Source organism: Rhinolophus sinicus, chromosome 2 (assembly GCF_057876585.1).
Source record: "Rhinolophus sinicus isolate RSI-liver-muscle chromosome 2, RSI-T2T, whole genome shotgun sequence".
Lineage (NCBI taxonomy): Eukaryota > Metazoa > Chordata > Mammalia > Chiroptera > Rhinolophidae > Rhinolophus > Rhinolophus sinicus.
Genome location: NC_142502.1, coordinates 97,637,189 through 97,643,213, shown reverse-complemented (window position 1 = coordinate 97,643,213; position 6,025 = coordinate 97,637,189).

Sequence of the window (6,025 nt, the reverse complement as noted above, 5' to 3'; positions counted from 1 at the left end):
CTTAGATCTTTCTTAACATGGAACTGCCATGAGCACAACTGTGGATAAACGAAAAACAGGGTCTGTAGAGCAGAGGCCTGGGAGGCTCCGAGATGAACTGATTGCACCTCATGTAAGGTGGGACCCATTAACAGATGGAAAACACAGCCCTAAGAAAAGAGGTTGGCATTACGTAAGGAAGGTCGGCAGTGCGAGTGCTCTGGTGTTGCCCTCTTTTGGCACAGGTGTGGAAATGGGGGGCTAAGAAGTGAAGGAATCTTTTGAGAGGTACATACCGTGTTTCCCCGAAAATAAGACCTAGCCAGACCATCAGCTGTAATGTGTCTTGTGGAGCAAAAATTAATATAAGACCTGATTATATTATATTATATTATGCTATATTATGTTATATTATATTATGTTATATTATATTATGTTATGTCTGGTCTTATATTAAAATAAGACCAGGTCTTATATTAATTTTTGCTCCAAAAGATACATTAGAGCCCACTAGGTCTTATTTTCGGGGAAACATGGTAGTAGAGATCCATTTCTCCTTTGCAGTGTGTGATGTGGGCATTCCCATGTGGCATGGTGAAATTGCCAGAGGGTATATGATTCTAGCTCTCTTTATTCTCTGTTTGACGGCCTTTCTTCCACAGAGCGTGCTCTTCCCACTGATGTTTATATTTTATAACTCAATCGTCTAGTGTTCCTAGAGTCAGTTAACTAGTGCTTTCGTAGCTACCATTTATTGTTCAATGACTCTGTGACAGGCCCTATACTAAATGCTTGAAATATGTTCTTTAAATCCTTACAACTCTGTGAAGCAAGTACTTTTATTATCACCATATTACAGTTGAAGAAACTGAAAGTTAGAAAGGTTTTACTCCAAGAAACACAGCCACAAAAGAGAGCTGAGATTCTAACTCCAGTTTCATTCCGGAGTTTATGCTATAGGCTAACTACTAGGCTATACAAGCTTTCATGGGACCTAGCCTACAGCAGGCTGTGCTGTACCCAGTCTCCAATATTCTGTTCAAATACCAAGATCAGATCTTGAAGCACCCACAGGGAGATGTTTGTGAACAGAAGGCTGTGCTTGCCCTTTAAATCATCTTGCATTTCCCCTCCTTCCCCTCTCTCTCCTCCTCATTTTCTCCCTCCTCTTGTTACCTTTCTTCCTCCCCCTTCCATTCCTCCATCTCTGACCCCTCCTCACCCACATTCCCCCATCCTCCTCCTCCACTCCGTTAAATTTCTGGGAGGCACTATTCTGGACATTTCATATAAATGGAATCATAATGTGTGGCCTTTTGTATCTGGCTTCTTTCACTTAGCATAATCTTTTCAAAGTTCATCCCTGCTGTAGCATTCCTTTTTATGGCTGAATAACATTCTATTGTATGGGTATGCCGCATTTTGTTTATCCATTCATCACCTGACGGACATTTGAGTTTCCACTTTTTGTCTATTATGAATAGTGCCACTATAAACATTCATGTACAAGTTCTTTTTGTTGTGTGGGTGTGATGTGGTATCTCATTGTGGTGTTGATTTGTATTTCCTTAATGACTGATCATGTTGAGCATTTTTATGACCTTATTGGCCATAATTATTGGAAAAATGTCTAAATCTGCCATTTTTTATTGGGTTATTTGCCTGTCTTTTGTTGAAGAGTTTTTGTATATATCCTGGGTACTAGACCCTTATCAAAGTTGGTTTACAAATATTTTCTAGTACCCACTGACACCATACATAGTACAGTATTATTAACTATATTCCTTATGCTCTACCCTACATTCCCTTAACTACTTTGTAACAACCAATATGTACTTTTTAATCCCTTCCCCTTCTTTCACCCATACCCTTAACCCCCCTCCCATCTGGCAACCATCAAAATGTTTTCTGTATCTCTGAGTTTGTTTCTGTTTTGTTTGCTAATTTGGTTCTTAGATTCCACATATAAGCAAAGTCACACTGCATCTGTCTTTCTCTGTCTGACATACTCCATTGAGCACAACACCCTCCAGGTCCATCCAGGTTGCTGCAGATGGCAAGAACTCATTCCCTTCCATGGCTGAGCAATATTTCATTGTATATACTATGTACCACCTCCTCTTTATCCATTCTTCCATTGGCGGACACACATGTTGCCTCCACATCTTGGCGTTGTAAACAATGCTGCAATGAACATATGGATGAGCACGTCCCTTCATAGTAGCGTTTTGGGTTTCTTCAGATAAATACCCTGAAGAGGGAGTACTGGGTTCTTCATTGTCTCTTCATATGGCCTTTGTTTTAAAGTCTATTTTGTCTGGTATAAGTATTGCTACCCCAGCTTTTTTTGTTTTTTTCATTTCCATTTTCATGAAATATTTTTCCATCCCTTTACTTTCTGTCTGTGTGTGTCTTTCAATCTGAAGTGAGTCTCTTGTAGGCAACATGTAAGGGTTTTGTTTTCTTATCCATTCAACCCTCCTATGTCTTTTGATTGGCGCATTTAATCCATTTACATTGAAAGTAATTATTAATAGATATGTAGCTATTGCTGTTTTATTATTCACAATTTTGATTTTTTTTCCCCAACTTAAAGAAGTCCCTTTAACATTCCTTGTAATACTGGTTTGGTGGTGATGAACTCCCTTAGCATTTTCTTGTCTGGGAAGCTCTTTATCTGTCCTTTGATTTTGAATGATGGCCTTGCTGGGTAGAGTAGTCTTGGTTGTATGGCTTTGCTTTTCATCACTTTGAATATTTCCTGCCTATCCCTTCTGGCCTGCAAAGTCTCTGTTGAGAAATCAGCTGACAGTCTTATGGGAGCTCCCTTATAAGTAACTAGTAGCCTTTCTCTTGCTGCTTTTATGATTCTCTCTTTGTCTTTAACCTGTGCCATTTTAATTATAATGTGTCTTGGTGTGGGCCTGTTTGGGTTTGTCCTGTTTGGGACTCTCTGCACGTCCTGGACTTGTATGTATATTTCCTTTTCCAGATTAGGAAAGTTTTCAGTCATTATTTCTTCAAATAGGTTCTCAATCTCTTGCTTTCCCTCTTCTCCTTCTGGTACCCCTATGATGTGAATGTTGTTATGCTTGATGTTGTCCCAGAGGCCTCTTAAACTATCCTCATTTTTTTAATTCTATTTTCTTTTTGCTGTTTCAATTGGCTGTTTTCTGCTACCTTGCCTTCCAAATTGCTGATTGGATCCTCTGCTTCATCTAATCTGCTCGTGATTCCTTCTAGTGCACTCTTCATTTCAGTTATTGTATTCTTCACTTCTGATCTTTTTGTTGTTGTTGTTCTTTTTTATGGTTTCTATATCCTTTTTTATGCTTGCAATCTGTTTGTTGAAGTTCTCACTAAGTTCTTGACACCCTTATAACCAATGTTTTGAACTCTGTATCTGGTAGGTTGTGTGCCTCCATTTCATTTAGTTCTTTTTCTGGATTTTTCTCCTGTTCTTTCATTTGAGATGCAGTTCTTTGTTTCCTCATTTTGGTTGCCTCTCTGTGTGTGTTTCTATGTATTAGGTAGATCTGCTATGTCCCCCAGTCTTGGCCAAGTGGCCTTACGTAGTAAGTGTCCTGTGGTGCCCGTGGCACAGTCTCTTTGTTCACCTGAGCCAGGTACTCCAGGAATGTCCCTTGTGTGGTTTGTGTGTGCCCTCCTTGATTGCTATTGGCACATCAGTGTGTGTGAGCCTTGATTGCTATTGGCACATCAGTGGGTGCAATTGACCCTCAGGCTGACTGACTGTGGGGTTTGGCCATATCCACACCTTATGGGCTGCTGTGCAGGAGGCTTACTCCACTGAGTGGGATTTTCCCAAATGGGCTCTGGTGCCTGTTGAGACCATTCTTTGTGTGTGCTGCTTGTGGGGCTAATTGGGTGATGCTCTGCTATGGTCTGAAACCAACCTCCAAATATGCCAGTTCTGGAGCCTCTTGGGAGGGACTCCCATGCAGGCTCAGGTCAGCCACTACCTGGTGGGAGCTACAAAGTGATCTGCAGTGGTTCAGTGCCTGTGCTAAATCTGGATGCATGTGAGAAAGGCCATGCTGCAAACTGAGGATCACTGCAACCTGTACCAGACTTGGGATAACTCTGCAAAAAGCCAGAACATCCAAAGGCCTGCTGCCACCTGCCAGCTTCTGTAAGGTTCAGCCACTGGTAAAGCCTCGTGCCATACACAAGTTGGGTGAAGCAGGGTCTCGGAGTCACTAGAGTGGGAAGAGTTGTGGTGACCAGGTTAATGTAGACTCTGTTTTGGTGCCAGTGCTGAGCCTGGAGTGACTCAGCAAAATTCTCAGAGCACACAGAAGCCCGCTGTCATCCACCTGGGGCCTATGGACTGCCAAGTGTCATCCAAGAAAGAGTGTAATGGGGAAGGGGCTGGCTGCTCTCGGAGAAAGTGTCTGCAGCTGTGCGATAGTTGAGTGGGGTCAGGGTCCCAGCTGAGTCAGCAGGGTGGAGCAACAGAGCTCACCAGGCCAATCAGATTCAGATTTGGCCTGTGGGGGCGGGCTCAACATAGGAAAGATGGCACCCACCTGCCAGTTGCATGGGAAGAGGACCACTCCCCTGGAAAGATTGTCTGTCCTCCAGTCCTCCTCCCAAAGCCATATGCCTCAGTCTGCCCCCCCATATGTCTCCGAGGCCCCCAAGTCATTGGCCCTCCGCTGGAGTCCAAGGTGAGTGCCGGCAAGTGAGTGAGTCTGTGCACAGGCTATTTAAGAGGATGTCCAGGATCCCTGCAGCCTTCCATCCCACCTGAATGGTTGGAATCCCCTGTTTTTCATAGCTAGATATTGTAGGAGCTCCTCTTCCCAGCCCCAGGGCTGGGTAGTCTAGTGTGAGTGGCTGGGGTCCCTCACTCTCTGGTGGGAAACTCTGCAGCAGAGATAGCCCTCCTGATTCTCAACCACCACAGGGAGGTTTGGGGCCCGTTCTGCATCTCTGCCCCTCCTACCAGTTTCAACGTGGCTTCTTCTTTGTATTTTCAGTTATAAGACTTCTGTTGGGCTAGACTTCAGATGGTTCTCCAGGTTGATTGATCTATAATTCAGTTGTAATTTTTAATGTGTTCATGGAAGGACGCAGGCACAGTGTTTATCTACTCTGCCATCTTGGATCTCTCCCAGTTACTTGTATAACTGTGACGGTTGATATTCATAGACTTCCTAACATGAGCCAAGATGGAATTAATGTATTTCCTGTCCCTCTTCTCCACCAACCAACTGATTATCTTTCTCAGTATTTTACCTAGTGCTATTAAATATATTTGCTTCTATCTGGTTCTAAAAATTTCAAAATTCATTTAGGCCAGGGTAAGTTTTTCTCAGAGGGGTTCTTTTTAGACTTTATTCTGTCCTTCCCGCTATTCTACTCCCACCCCACACCCCCTCACCTCCCCACCAGGCAAGTCCTTCGTCATCTTAGCCAGGGAAAACAAGGTCTTAGTTGATTGGTGGGCAGCTGCAGCCTCCACAAGGGACAGAAATAAATTTAGGTTCTGTCACGGGCTGAGACTCTATCAGAGAAGCTCAGAACATCCTGCCAGCGCTCCATAAAAATAGCATCACTAGGCTTACACAGCTGGAGCCCAGGGTCTAACCCTGCCCTGTTCCTTCTCCTGAGGTGCCTAGACAAGCTGAGGGTACCTCCAGATTGTGAAAACCTCTTTATGCCTGTCTTCCCATGATTCTAAGACAACTGGGTTCCTGAGCACCTCATCCTCTCCACATAAGGCTCTCATCTCAATATGCACAAACAATTTCAAATTAAACGGTTTTCAGAAGAAATCCTGGCAGAGATCTTAAAGGCCGTCCACCCCAGCCTGGGCTAGCTTTCACGAACACTTAACCATGGCCACACCCTTACCACCCATTCCTCTCCGCCTAACTCCCATGCCTTTTCTTCATGGGCTCCTCCCAAGCTCCAGAGTTCAGGCCAAAGGGAATTGTGCTACCAGATGGCCACTTAGTTGAGAGAGAGCCAACTCTGGTAAAACTGATGTCTGCAAAGATCTTTTTTCTCCTGGTGCTTC